The 14,964-nt window shown below is 49.7% G+C and overlaps 1 protein-coding gene across 2 annotated transcripts in view; it reads left to right on the top strand.

Annotated features, from left to right (window-relative positions):
• Positions 1-14,964, top strand: part of HIVEP3 (HIVEP zinc finger 3) — a 304,641-nt gene that overhangs the window by 198,692 nt on the left and 90,985 nt on the right. The gene's annotated exons all lie outside the window — the stretch shown is intronic.

The following is a 14,964-nucleotide window of genomic DNA, read 5'->3' as shown; positions in this document are numbered from 1 at the left end:
AGTGTGATTTGGGGGTTAGTTGGGTTTTGGGAATTAGGAATTGTTGCCTGGGAGAATGGGATTTGTGTCCCAAAGAGGGAATCCCAGCAGCTTGGAACATTTGTAATGAAAAATCAGATTGTTTGTGGTGTGGCCTGAGCAAGGCTGGTTCTGTGCAGGGTTTGGAATGGGAAATGGAAGAAAGTGTGATTTGGGGGTTAGTTGGGTTTTGGGAATTGGGAATTGTTCCCTGGGAGGGTGGGGAGGGGGTGGGATGGAATTCCCAGAGCAGCTGTGGCCGCCCCTGGATCCCTGGCCAGGCTGGAGCAGCCTGAAGGTGTCCCTGGGTTGGAACTGATTTGATTGAATTTCCCTTCCAACCCAAACCATCCCTAGAAAATCAGCAATCCAGCTTTTCCCCGTGGATTTGGGCAGTTTTGGCTTTTCCTTCACTCCCCACCTGCCATGGACCCCTCAGAGCTGCCTTTGGCTCCCCCTCGTTCCTCAAGGAGAGTTTGGGGCCGAGACCCTGAGGGCAGAAATGCAAACTGGGTTTATTTCACGCAAACTGGGTTTATTTCATGCAAACTGGTGTTATTTCATGCATTTTAAGCAGCTCTGGATGCTCCAAACCCTTGGAATTTTGCCCTCTTTCCAACACTGTGTGATTGTACCTGTATCTGCACGGGTTCATTTTGGTGGAGACGGCAAGAATTCCAGGATTTATGACTTTCTGAGGAATAAAAGGTTTATTATAGAGCAGATTTATATTTGTAATGTAAAGGGGCAGAGCCACAGGCTGCCCCCAGGGGCAAAATCCAGTGGGCAGCCACTGCTGGTGTCCCTGTGACTGTCAGGGCTTAGCAAATGAGAAATGAAAACAAATCCAGGGCCCCAAAGGTGATCAGGTGCAAATAAAATGAATTAATTCCTTGTTTTTCCCTTAGGAGGAGTCTAAATCCGGGCTTTGCTCTCGTGTTTGTCAGGGCATTCTTGGGTTTAGGCTTTCTCTGTGCCGTCCACTGGTTCTGGAAGTTTAAATTTAAACAAACAAACAAAAAGAAAATCCCTGCTTGGTTTTCACCTCATATTTCCTAGAAATGATCGTGGGTTAAGATTTTCAGCACCTCTGAAATGCCATGCCCATATTTGAGGGAAACTGAGGCACCGGAGTTTGCTCCAGGGCTGAGCTCGAGTGGGAAATGCCAATTTCTGTGACCTGCCTTCCCCAAAGTCACAAGAAATTGAGAGGAAACGAAGTTCTGGGAGCAAAGCCTTGCGGCTTGATATTTTCAAGGGCTTTAATGACATAAAACTGATTTACTTTGAGGGGAAAAGCTTGAAATATCCCTGCAGAGAGTACATAATGTGCATGGTTTTGTATTCATTCCCTGAATTTCAGGGGATGGATGAAACCTCTCCCAGCCATAATGGAATTATATTGGGATGTGCTCTCATCAGGGTGGTGTTAAAAGCAGGAATTCTCTTTGGAGAGAGGGGGAAAAAAACCCCTTGTGTTACCAGGGAATGATTCTTAGCCCTGCAATAAACCTAATCAGCTTAATTAGGATTAATTTGGCCGCCTGGCTTTTATTTGTGTGGAATAAAAACAGATCTTAGGAGTTTTGTTGAAAACCTCTGTGAGTTTTAGTGATATTTTCGAGTTCTTTCACCTGGGCAGTGTAAAAATCTCTGCCTGGTTGGGCTTTTAGGGAGAATTATGCTGCACCCAGCATTTAGAGCCATTAATTCTCCATCTCCTCTTGCATCTATCATTGTCAGGAAATCCATCTGCTGTCCCCATTCCCATGTGGAGGTGACCCAGCTCTCCCTGGGTGTCTTCAAATGTGTTTTTTTGGGTTTGGTTTTTTTTTTTTTTTTTGAGGATTGTACCAAATCTCCCCTCTGGCAGCAGCCTGGTTCTGCTCCTGCTGTGCTGCCCCATCCCAGACAAGGCTTTTTCCCTCCTGTAATTTTCCATCTGTGTGCCTCACCCAGAGCTGCCTCTTTGCTCATTTGTTTATGTCCCTGACTTTTCTTGTCTTGGTTTGAACAGCCAGGTGTCTGCTGAGGAAGGCAGGAGCCTCCCCGAAATGGAAAATGCAAACCCCCTCCCTCTGAATTATTATAATTTGGAAATTAAGGGGCTCTCAGGCAAAGATATGGGAGCAGGAATAACAGTTCTTTATTAGGGAAATTAAAAATACCAATGCAATAGTGCAAACAAAGCCTGCCAGAGTGAGAGCAGGCCCTGGCACGCTGTGGCTCAGGGGGTGGCACAGCCCCATCCCATGGGGGCTCAGCCCTCCTGCAGTGCCAGCTGTGCTGCTGCTGGAGCAGGGATCCTGCACAAGGGGGGAGTTTTCCTCTGCAGCTCCAGGGCTGCTGCAGATGGGCCTGGGCTCCCTCTGGCAATGCAGGGCAGCAGAAAGCTGCTCCTCTGGCAATGCAGGGGGCAAAGGCTGCTGTGCTGCTCCAGGCTCAGATTGGATCCAGGCAGGAATGCTTGGCTCCTCCCCTGGGCGCAGCATCTCCCCATGGGATGCTGGAATTGGATCAGCCCTGCAGGGACACTCAGTGGCCATGGACAGCAGAGATCTCCTGGAGGGAGGATTGGCTGTGGCAGAGATCAAGAAAACTGCCCCAAGAACAGCAGAGAGCTGCCCCAGCTCTGACAGCTGGGGACAGAATAAAACACACACCCCAGGCACATCTTCCCACTCAAGACACTTCTCTGCTGCATTTTCCCCTGACTGTTTCCCATCCCTGGAAGAGCTGCTGGGATTTTCACCAAACAAATCCCTGCACGTGACCCTGCCCAGATGGATCCATGTGGAGCAGGAGATGCCATAGGAGGGAATTTTCCATCAGCCCCAGCCCCTCCACTCCCGTTTTGGATTTAATTCCTTGCAGAGCTTCCATCAGATCATGGAGGTGGCTTTGGGTTTGGCCAGGCTGAAGGAGCTTTGCCTGGCCAAGGGCTGGGGATGAGGGCCAGGGTTGCTGGCAGAGCCTGGTCCTTGTCACCTTCCCAACTCACAGGCTGCCCTTTGCCCTTTGGTTTTTGTGGTCACAGGATCCCAAATGTTGGAAAACTCCTCCAAATCATGAAATTCAAACTTTGGCTGAATCCCACTGAACCATGTTGGGAGGAACATCTCCTCATTATTTGAGCACTTCCAGGGATGGGCACTGCAAACCTCCCTGGGCAGCCCCTGCCAAGGCCTGAGCCCCCTTTCCATGGGGAAATTCCTGCTGTGCCCCCCCTGAGCCTGCCCTGGCCCAGCCTGAGGCCGTTCCCTCTGCTCCTGTCCCTGTTCCTGGAGCACAGCCCGACCCCCCCGGCTGTGCCCTCCTGGCAGGAGCTGTGCAGAGCCACAAGGGCCCCTGAGCCTCCTTTGCTCCAGGCTGAGCCCCTTCCCAGCTCCCTCAGCCCCTCCTGGGGCTCCAGACCCTTCCCAGCTCCGTTCCCTGCCCTGAACACTCTCCAGCCTGTCCATGTCCTTGTCACCAGGGGCCCAGAACAAGTCTCAGCACTCAAACTGGGGCCTCCCCAGTGGGACACAGGGAGACTTCAGGTTTGATTCCGCTTTTTCTGTCATACTTGGTTTCAACACCCCCAAGCTCTGGTGTTTTGTATCCTTCACATCTGACCTTGCTGGGATCCAGCCCTGTCCTCACCCACAGCTGCCAACCCCAAAAGGGCACAAGGAGGTGCAGGGTGGGCACAGAGGGGCCAGGGCAGCTCAGGCTGGAGCTCAGGGCAAGGTTCTTCCCCCAGAGGGTGCTGGCACTGCCCAGGCTGCCCAGGGAATGGGCATGGCCCCGAGGCTGCCAGAGCTCCAGGGATGCCCAGGCTGGGCTTGCTGGGGGCTCTGGGCAGGGTTTGGCTTTGGCATTGATCATCCCTGTTGGGTCCCTTCCAGCTCAGCACATTCCATGATTGTGTGAGAGTGAGGGATGGGGGAGATGAAGGGTGGGGAGAAATTTGGGCAGCGCTGCAGGGATGGCCAGGGTGGGGCTGTTGGGGGGTCTGGGCAGGATCATCCTTTAGGGCCCTTCAGCTCAGGGCATTCTGAGACCCTGTGACTTTGCCACCATTCCCCAGGTGCAGAGGTTGTGCTGGCAGTGCCAGATCAGAAGTTGTCCCCAGATCCCTGCTGGTCCCATGGGGACAGTGGCATCTCCTTATCAGTGACCTCTCAAATCAACACTTTACAGCAGAGCCCGTTACAGCCCCAGCGTTGGCTCTCCGAACCCAAAACTCTTCCCTAAATCACAAAGAGCCTTTTCTGCTCACTTTTTAGTAGGAAATGTTGTCACTTCCAAAATCTGCTTTGACTCATCCCTTTACACCCCTCTCTGCAAACCCTGGCATCTTACTACACTCACAGGGAGGTGTTAAGACCAGTTTTGGGCTTCCTTGCCTGTTTTCTTCAGTGTTTTCTCTCAGCTTGGTGCTGTGCAGGAGGCCTGGGGAGGGTGTGAAGCGTGTGTCCCTCAGGGGTGTCTCACTGCTCTGACATCACCCCATACCAGCGCACAGGGGGTGGTTTTCAATGAGGTACCACGCACTATTTTCAGCAGCTTCTAAAAATAAATCCCTGCCCAAGCTGCTGTTGTGGTAGCAATGTTTTATCTCTTAATTGGGGCTGTTCGCTGAGGGTGATTCATAGAAAGGAACTGAGCTTTCCAAGTTTTACCCTGAGGTGGAACAGCCGAGGTGATTTGCTGATTGTAACCCAGGCCTGGCAGCCTGGAGGAATTTTTGGATTTTCTCCACGTTTTTTTTTTTTTTGCTTTTCCCCTAAGGCTGCAGTGTCACATTAAACCCTGGACAAGCTCTTTCTCCTGGAGGTGTGTGGGAGGTGGCAGAGCTCGTTCAGTGCGGGGACAGTGACCCACAGAGCTCTGGATGTCACATCTAATGAGAGATAATGGCTGGGGGAAGGAATGAGGAATCCCTCTGGGAATTCAAGGGGAGATATAAAACCTGTGTGTGCTCAGAGCTATGGGGAAGAGGAGCCAGAGGTGGAGGAAGGCATTTCATGACTATCCAAGGAGCAGGAGATGACTCAGCCTTCCCACACTGTCACCTAATTCCTCCTGAGCTGTGTCCAGTCCTGGGCCCCTCACTGCAAACAGGGCCTGGAGGGGCTGGAGCACATCCAGGGCAGGGAATGGAGCTGGGAAGGGTCTGGAGCCCCAGGAGAAGCTGAGGGAGCTGGGAAGGGGCTCAGCCTGGAGCAAAGGAGGCTCAGGGGGCCCTTGTGGCTCTGCACAGCTCCTGCCAGGAGGGGACAGCCGGGGGGGTCGGGCTGTGCTCCAGGAACAGGGACAGGAGCAGAGGGAACGGCCTCAGGCTGGGCCAGAGGGACCCTGCCCAAAGGAAACCTGCCCTGTGCCCTCACTGATGTCCCCAAGCAAAGGGAGCCTGTCCTGTGCCCTCAGTGCTGCCCTGAGCAAAGGGAAGCAGAAGCTGAGCCCGAGCTGTGGCCCAGTCATTGTCCAGGGGAGGTTGTACCAATCTCTGAAGTTGCCCATGAGGTTTTTCTCCTCCTCTGAAGCTGCTGAGGGGCAGATTTGGGGCAGTTTTTGTTCTTCACGAGGAGGCAGCGCAGAGCGAGGCAGCACTGCCACGCTGAGTGCCCCAGCTCAGACAAGCGCAGCACGTCCCGAGCAGGGAGGGACCTCCAGGACCACCCAGCCCAACTCCTGTCCCCACCCAGGGCACCCCAACAACCCCACCCTGGCACACCAGAGATGGCCGCAAGCCCTGGCACTGTGGAGATGTGCCCACCTCACTGCAGAGCTGCTGGAACATTGGTTATTGAGAATTTGGGACTTTCTGTGCTGCCAGGCACTGACCCCCAGAGAACACTGCACTGACCTGAGGCCGTGGAGAAGCTTCCAGAATGGAATGACAGAGCTGGGATTGTGGGTGTGGAGTTTGGATAGAAGTGTGTGAGATCACAGGGTGGGAAACTCAGAGTTTGGGGTTTGGAGTATAGTAATAGATATGGAGCAAGATGGAGACTTGGGGTGGAGGCCAATCCTCCTTCTCCTTCTCCTTCTCCTTCTCCTTCTTTCTCCTTCTCCTTCTCCTTCTCCTTCTCCTTCTCCTTCTCCTTCTCCTTCTCCTTCTCCTTCTCCTTCTCCTTCTCCTTCTCCTTCTCCTTCTCCTTCTCCTTCTCCTTCTCCTTCTCCTTCTCCTTCTCCTCCATGGGTTTGGGTGGTTTTGTGTAATTGGATAAAAAAGTTCCCATTATGGGCCACGTGTGATTGGTTATTGGGTTAAAAGTGAAAATAATTTAGGTGTCGTTTCTTAATTGGACAGTTTATCCTTAAAAGGCCTCACAGAGAGAGAGATGGGGCTCCATTTTCAGTGTGTGAGAGTGAAGTGCTGCAGAACTCAGGGTTTGTGAGACTGTGACAGAGATAAGAACTAACATCTGAGTCCCAACAAGAAACACCATCTCACACATTTAATCCCAACCCTGGCAAAAAAAAAAGAAAAAAAAAAGAAAAAAAAAGTTAAAACACAACACAGAACAACAGGAAAACCATCAAAGGGCTGGAAAGTCTTGTGGTGATGCTCACAAACCTCTGGCAGGATCCTCGGGGTGTCAGAGCGTTGGGTGTTGGTCTGGATGCTGCCACCTCCTCCCCTCCTGGAGTGAAGGTGCCTTTCAGGGGTGGCAGCACACTCAGGACCTCTCCTCTCCTCTCCTCTCCTCTCCTCTCCTCTCCTCTCCTCTCCTCTCCTCTCCTCTCCTCTCCTCTCCTCTCCTCTCCTCTCTCCTCCTCTCCTCTCCTCTCCTCTCCTCTCCTCTCCCTCTCCTCTCCTCTCCTCTCCTCTCCTCTCCTCTCCTCTCCTCTCCTCTCCTCTCCTCTCCTCTCCTCTCCTCTCCTCTCCTCCCGAACCTGCAAAGAACACCAACCAACCCCCCCAAAACAATTCCCCCTCCCAAGGCCACATCAATCCCTCAACCCCAACTCAACACGAACTGAATCTCACTTGTAATAGGGGCTGGGGCATTTGGGGTTTGTCAGGATCCTGGCGTTGCCTGTGGGAGCCTGGCATCACAAGTGCTGCTCTGTAAATTTGTTTAGCTCTGAACTGGAAAGGAGCAGAGGGTGAGTTTTGGGCTAATTCAGAGCTGATTTGCTGTGCATTTCAGGAATTGCTGCCTCAAAGGCAGCAAAAACAGGTGAAAAAAAGAGAATTGTTACCAAGGCAGAAGGGTGCCAGAGGCTGAGGCTGAGCACAGGGGAATTGGTTTTGTTTGCAGGGGGTCAGGCTCTTTAAAATGCTGCTTCCTTCATTCATCTTCATTAAGGAAATGACACTCAGAGCGAAAATGAAACACCCCAGGGAAATAAAACTCCTCGAAGTGTGGAGGAGATCTGCCCAGAGCTACAGAGCCTTTTGGATGAGTTTATTCCTTGCATTGCCTCGTGGGGAAGGGAACGAGACCGTCCCCATCTCTGTAGGTGTCCCAGGCCAGGCTGGACAGGGCTGGGAGCACCTGGGACAGTGGGAGGTGTCCCTGCCATGGCAGGGGTGGGATGGGATTGAAGGTCCCTTTCACCCCAAACCATTCCAGGATTCTGGGATTCAAGAATTCAATGATTCAATAATTCTGTGATTCGATTATTCAATGATCCAATAATTCAGTGATGCAGTGATTCTGTAATTCTGTGATTCTACGATTCAGTAATTCAATATTCAATGAACAATTGAATATTTAAGATATTCAATATTCAATTGAATATTGAATATAATAACAAGAGCTCATATTTAATAATTGAATATTGAATGCTATATTCAATTGACTATTGACTATAAAACTAACAACTCAATTATTCAACGATTCAATAATTCAGTGATTCCATGATTCCGTGATTCTACGGTTCTGTGATTTTGTGGTTAAATGATCCAATAATTCAATAATTCAGTGATTGAATAATGCAGTGATTTGATGATTCCATGATTCTATAATTCAATATTAAAAGAATAATTGAATATTGAATATAGTCAATATTCAATTCAATATTGAAAAGAATAATAATAAAAACTCTTAATTAACAATTTCATATTGAATATTATATTCAATTAAATATTAAATAGAATAATGGCAACTCAATTATTCAATTATTTAATAATTCCATTATTCTGTAATGCTATAATTCTGTGATTCTATGATTCAATCATTCAATATACAATGAATAATTGAATATTAAATATATTCAATATTCAATTGAATATTGAATGCAATAACAACAGCTCATATTTAATAATTTAATATTGAATACCATATTCAATTGAATATTGAATATAATATTAGCTCAATTATTCCATGATTTTATAATTCTGTGATTCTATGATTCAGTAATTGAATAATTCAGTGATTCCATGATTCTGTGATTCTATGATTCAATAATTCAATAATTCAATAATTCTGTGATTCAATGATTGAATAATTCAGTGATTCCATGATTCTGTGATTCTATGATTCAATAATTCAATAATTCTGTGATTCAATGATTGAATAATTCAGTGATTCCATGATTCTGTAATCCTGCAGAGCAGGCAGGAGATTGAAGCCTGCGAAGAACTGGGGAAAGCCCCGTTGCTGTCACCTGTTTGTGCTGGAACAATGAATGAGCTCCATTGAGCTCGGCAGGACGCTGGGGACATCACTGGTGACATTTGTGCTGGGGACGGGACGGGGGAAGCCCCGCTGGCAGAGCGCTGATCCCACATAATCACCCCATTCTCCTGGGAGAGGAGCCTTCCTGGGGTGGGCGCCGGGCTGTGGAGGAATAAATGGGAATAATGGGAATAAATGGGGATAAACACCCTGCCAGGGAGAAAGGCGCTCATTGAGCATTGTGCTGGGAGCTCATCCTGGCGAGGCTGGGAGCTTCCTCCTGCTCCTGCAGCTCGGCAGAACCTCTGTGCGACCCACTGGCCTCGAGGGAGGGTTCTCTGAGCTGCTCCTGGGGTCTGCCCTGGCTCTGAGGGCCTCCCAAAATCAGTAATTCAGTGATTCAAAAATTCAGTGATTCCGTGATTCTGTAAGTCTATAATTCTGTGATTCTATGATTCAGTAATTCAATATTCAATTAATAATTGAATATGAAATATATTCAATATTCAATTGAAGCTCTTCAATTGAATGTTGAATATTGAATATAATAATAACTCAATTATTCAATGATTGAATAATTCAGTGATTCCATGATTCTATAATTCTGTGATTCTATGATTCAATAATTCAATAATTCTATGATTCAATGATTGGATAATTCAGTGATTCCATGATTCCATGATTCCATAATTCCGTGATTCTGTAATTCTACGGTTCTATGATTCAATAATTCAATAATTCTATGGTTCAATGATTGAATAATTCAGTGATTCTGTGATTCAATGATTCCATGATTCTCTAATTCTGTGATTCTATAATTCAATAATTCAACATTCAATGAATAATTGAATATTAAATATATTCAGTGTTCAGCTGAATAGTGAATATAATAACAGCTCATATCTAATAATTGAATATTGAATACTATATTCAATTGAGTATTGAATATAATAATAACAACTCAATTATTCATTTATTGAATATTGAATTCAATGATTGATTATTGTATTTGTGGGGTTCCCAGAGAGAGGAAGGAATGATGAATCTGACTCCATGTTCTCAGAAGGCTCATTTATTATTTTATTACACTATATTATATTAAAGAATGCTAAACTAAACTATACTAAAGAATGCAGAAAGGATACTTACAGAGGGCTAAAAAGATAATAATGAAAACTCGTGACTCTTTCCAGAGTCCTGACACAGCTTGGCCCTGATTGGCCAAAGAGTGAAAACAACTCCCAGCAGAATCCAATGGAACAATCACCTGTGGGTAAACAATCTCCAAACACATTCCACATGAGCACAACACAGGAGAAGCCAATGAGATAAGAATTGTTTTCCTTTTCTCTGAGACTTCTCAAATTCCCAGGAGAAAACTCCTGGGCAAGGGGATTTTTCCAGAGAATGTGAATGCCTCACGTGATTTCTGCTGGATCTGCTGGGCAGACGGAGCTGCCACCAGCTCTGCTCCCCCCAGCTTCCCAAATGCTGGCCCAGCCCTGCAGAGCTGCAGGGAACCAGACCAGGCTGCACAAAGGGCAGCCCAACCTCCCCAGCCACCAACGCTGGGTGAAAATCCCAGCAGGTTTTCCAGGGATGGGAAACAGCCAGGGGAAAATGCAGCACAGAAGTGTCTTAGGTTGGAAGATGTGCCTGAGGTGTGTGTTCTACCCCCACCTGCCAGAGCTGGGGCAGCTCTCTGCTGTTCTTGGGGCAGTTTTCTTGATCTCTCCCACAGCCAATCCTCCCTCCAGGGGATCTCTGCTGTCCATGGCCACTGAGTGTCCCTGGGGAGCTCCCAGTGGGGCTGGGGGTGCTCTGGGATTGGGCTTTGTGTGGTGTGATCTCAGAGCCAGGGCTGCTCAAGGGAGGGATTGTCCTGCTCTGCTCTGGGCTGGGGTGGCCTCTCTCCAGTACTCAGGGAACTTTAGGGTGTAAGAAGGATCTGAAGGAGTTTATAAAGTGTCCAAAGGTGGGACACGGGGATGGGGAAGGGTCTGGAGCAGCTGAGGGCTCTTGGTGTGTGCAGCTGGAGCAGGGCACACTGAGGGCAGAGCTCAGGGATCTGCAGCTCCTCCCGAGGGGCAGCTCCCATCTCTGCTCTAGGCCAGGGACAGCAGCCAGGGCACGGCTGGAGCTGGGCCAGGGCAGCTCAGGCTGGAGCTCAGGGCAAGGTTCTTCCCCCAGAGGGTGCTGGCACTGCCCAGGCTGCCCAGGGAATGGGCACGGCCCCGAGGCTGCCAGAGCTCCAGGGATGCCCAGGCTGGGCTTGCTGGGGGCTCTGGGCAGGGTTTGGCTTTGGCATTGATCATCCCTGTGGGTCCCTTCCAGCTCAGCACATTCCATGATTGTGTGAGAGTGAGGGATGGGGGAGATGAAGGACGGGGGAGAAATTTGGGCAACGCTGCAGGGATGCCAGGGTGGGGCTGTTGGGGGGTCCAGGAGCTGGAATGGATCATCCACCATTTAAGAACATAATTTTAAAAATCTTGGTGCTCCAGAACAAAAAATACAAATTTTGCAGCCAGCCAGATGTGGCTACAGGAATATCAAATGATTTGCAAAGAATACAAATATTTCTTTGTATTATTATGGGTTGTTTTTTTTTTTTTGTTTGACCTTCAGCACTGTGGGCTCTCCATGACCAGAGAAAATTGTGCTGGTTTCTGGTTTCTGGTTTCTGACCATTGCTGCTCATCCAAACCCATCCTGGAGTGTCACAGTTGGCCTTTGCACACCACAGCCCAGCTGCAGCCTGAGGCTTTGTGCGAGATGCAGAGAAATGTGACTGAAAAGGAGCAGGTTTCCAAGAATTCCCCATGATTTGCTTTGTGCAAGGCCTGAAATGCAGGATGTGCCTCTTACCCCAAGCAGATCTCCAGCAGCAATTGTAGGTGAATTATACCAAGAATTGCTGGGTTTAGGGAGGGCCCACAGAGATCTCTCCTTGTGCTTTGGGAGTTGGGGTATTTCTCCTCGAAGAGCAAAACCAACAATAAAAACATCTGGGATTGAATTTTAGAGGTCTGGGCAGTGAAGCCAGACAAAAAAAAGCCTCCAAAAAAAGGGAACAGAATCTCAGCAGAGAAGGAATCGATCACCAGAACATCCTCAGTGAGAGCTGCTGCTTCTGCCACTGTTTGCAGTCTTTAAATCAAGACTGTTTTCTATTTTTATGTGAGAAATTGAAGCTTAAGGATGAGTCCTGAGCCAGATGCAGAAATGCCTGGGGGGTTCTGCAGCCTGGGTTTAGCAGGTCAGGCTTAGCCAGGCCTGAGCTGGGTCCAGGGCTCAGTGTCTGAGCATCTCTGAGGATCCTGTGGGGTTGTGGCAGCACTTTTTGAACCACCAATCTTTTCATGTTCCTGGAAATGCTGATTCCAAAAAAAACAGCAGAGTTTTTGGCTGAAATCTGCAGCAGAGCTTTTTGGCTGAAATTCCCTGTCTGCAGTGCCCCATAAATAGGAGCATCGGTGTTATCTGGATAAAACCAGGGTTATCTCTTAGTCTGGGGCTGGGAGGAGTTCCCAGGATAAATGCTGGGCTAATTTCACTCCAGTTCATCGCTGGTGGTGACTTTGAGGAGCTTAAGGAGGCTCCTGCACAGCTCACAAGGCAAAGCTGAGACCAGCAGGGGCTCCATGGGTTATTCTGCCCCTGGGCAAACAAACAACCTCTTGTGCCATGATCCTTTTTAATTTGATGCATTTTGGGGGATTCATTTTACAGTTCTGAGCCCCTTCCCTTAAACTCCAGGTGTGGGTGTAAGAGTGACACCTCTGCTGGGGGAAGGAATGGGATCTTCCAAACTGACTTTTAGGAGAGGAAATAAAAACCAAACCCAAAAGGGACCAAAAACCCATGGAAAATAAAAGCATTATAGGCTCAGAGAATGGTCTGGGCTGGAAGGGACTTAAAGCCCATGGGCAGGGATGCCTTCCAGGAGACCGACCTGCTCATGTTGGATATTTCTCTGGTTTTGGGTATGAGATCAGCGTTCTGCTCATCTTCCCAGGCATCCTCCCTGTGCCACCAGAGCAGGGCCATATTTGCAGCTCTCCTTGCCCGTGGATGAGCTCAAAAGGCTCAGAGAGGAAAATCCTACGAAGCTTTTGGAAAGCCAAGGCTGCAATTTCAGTGAGCTCCTCCGCGGTGACCCAACCGCTCGGGTTCCCCCGGCCTTGCCCCCGTGGGTGTGGGGTGAGCAGCTCAGGAGGGCTCTGGGGTTTCCTGCAGCCCCAGGGATGATTCAGCACCTTGCAGGCAGCTCAGGTCGGGCTGGTTTGGGGTGTGGGAGCACCATTCTTGCAGCAGCCCCTCCTGCAGCTCAGCCCCACGTCCCTGCCACGTGTGATGGAGCAGCACACGGAGCTGCTGCTGCCTGCAGCAGGTTTGCACCAGGGAAACTCCTGGGTGGGGATCCTGAGGGGCTGGAGCGCTCCTGGGGGAAGCTGAGCGCTCCTGGGGGAATCTGAGCCGCCCTCAAGCTGTGCTTTGTGCAGGGTTTCCGAACCCTGGGGCGCTGACAGAGGTGTGGAACCACATCCTGCCCACGGCTCGGAGCCTCCCCGTGAGGAGAGAGTGACTGAGCTTGCAGAGCTCCAGGGGGAGCCAGGAGCCTCCTGCCCTTTCACATCATCCCAGGGCAGCTTTGCTCCTCTGCCCCTCGTTTTCCCACCCTGCCACTGGCTGGTCACTGCTTGGTCAGTGGATGGTCACTCCTTGGTCACCTGTTGGTCACTGGATGAGCACTGGTTTGTCACTGGTGAGTCACTGGTTGGTCACTGATTGGTCTCTGCTGGGTCACCTGTTGGTCAGTGGTTGGTCACTGTTTGGTCACTGGATGGTCATTTGTTGGTGCCCAGTTGGTCACTATTTGGTCACTGTTTGGTCACTTGTTGGTCAGTGGATGGTGACTGATTGGGCACCAGTTGGGCACCAGTTGGTCACCTGTTGGTCACTGGATGGTCACTGGTTGGCCACCAGTTGGTCAGTGGTTGGTCACTAGTTAATCAGTGGTTGGTCGTTGGTTGGTCTCCACTTAGTCACTGGTTACTCCTGGTTGGCCACTGGTTGGTCACTGGCTGGTCATTGGTTAGTCACTGGTTGGTCACTGGTTGGTCAATAATTGGTCACCAGTTGATCACTGGTTGGTCAGTGGTTGGTCAATGGTTGATCAGTGGTTGGTCACCGGTTGGTCACTGGTTGGTCACCAGTTGGTCACTGGTTAGTTACTAGTTGGTCATTGAGTGGTCACTGGTTGGTCACTGGTGGGTCACCTCTTGGTCATTAATTGGTCATTGGTTGGGCACTGGTTGATCACTGATTGGTCACTGGTTGATCACTGGTTGGTCAATGATTGGTCACCAGTTGGTCAGTGGTTGGTCAGTAGTTGGTCAGTGGTTGGTCACTGCCTGATCACTGATTGGTCAGTGTTTGGTCACTGGTTGGTCACTGGCTGGTCACTGGCTGATCATTGGTTGGTCACTGGGTGGTCACTGGTTGGTCAATGATTGGTCACCAGTTGGTCACCAGTTGGTCACCAGTTGGTCACTGGTTGGTCAGTAGTTGGTCAGTGGTTGATCAGTGGTTGGTCACTGCCTGATCACTGATTTGTCACTGGTTGGTCACTGGTTGGTCACTGGCTTGTCACTGCTTGGTCGGCTTGTCCCTGGCTGGTCACTGGTTGGTTCAGTGACTGGCCCTGGGCACAGTCCCAGTGTTCCTGCCCTGCCCCCGGGCTGGCGCTGCCCAGGGTCCCTCTCCCTGTGCCCGCTGCTCTGTTGGAAGCCCTGAGCTCTCCCTGCAGCCCCCTGCCCTGTGCTCTCCCTGTGTCAGGACCCAGGACATCCCTCTGGCTGTCCAGGACGGCCAGGACCCCTGCCAGGGGGCTCAGAGACCCTGGCACAGAGCCCAAAACACCTGTGGGTTTGAGTATGACCCATGGAGCAAATTACCAACCTTGTATGAAGATCAGCAAGCCACAACAGTTTAGGTAGAATATTAGTGAAGTTATCACAGGATGGAAAAGTAGATTTTAGGGTTTTTGGTATGGGGGCTCAGGAGGCAAGATGGAGGGAACTGGGTGTGTCCAGCCTTTCTCCTTCTCCTTCTTGGCCTCCATCTCCTGCTGTGATGGTGGCACTTTTGGATTGGTTTAGAGTAGAAGCTCACTGTCTAACATAGGTGATAGGTATTGGGAAGTTATTGTAAATATTGTACACGTAGTTTTTAGTGTAAAGGCATAACACTGCCCTGGGGGCAGGCAGAGTGCCTGGAACTGTCCTGCTGGATGGACCTCGGCAGGCCAGGAGAAAATTTTTTATAG

The sequence above is a fragment of the Camarhynchus parvulus genome, chromosome 23, assembly GCF_901933205.1.
Source record: "Camarhynchus parvulus chromosome 23, STF_HiC, whole genome shotgun sequence".
Lineage (NCBI taxonomy): Eukaryota > Metazoa > Chordata > Aves > Passeriformes > Thraupidae > Camarhynchus > Camarhynchus parvulus.
The sequence above is the reverse complement of the archived record's forward strand: the minus strand, read 5'-3'. Positions and strand labels throughout refer to the sequence as shown.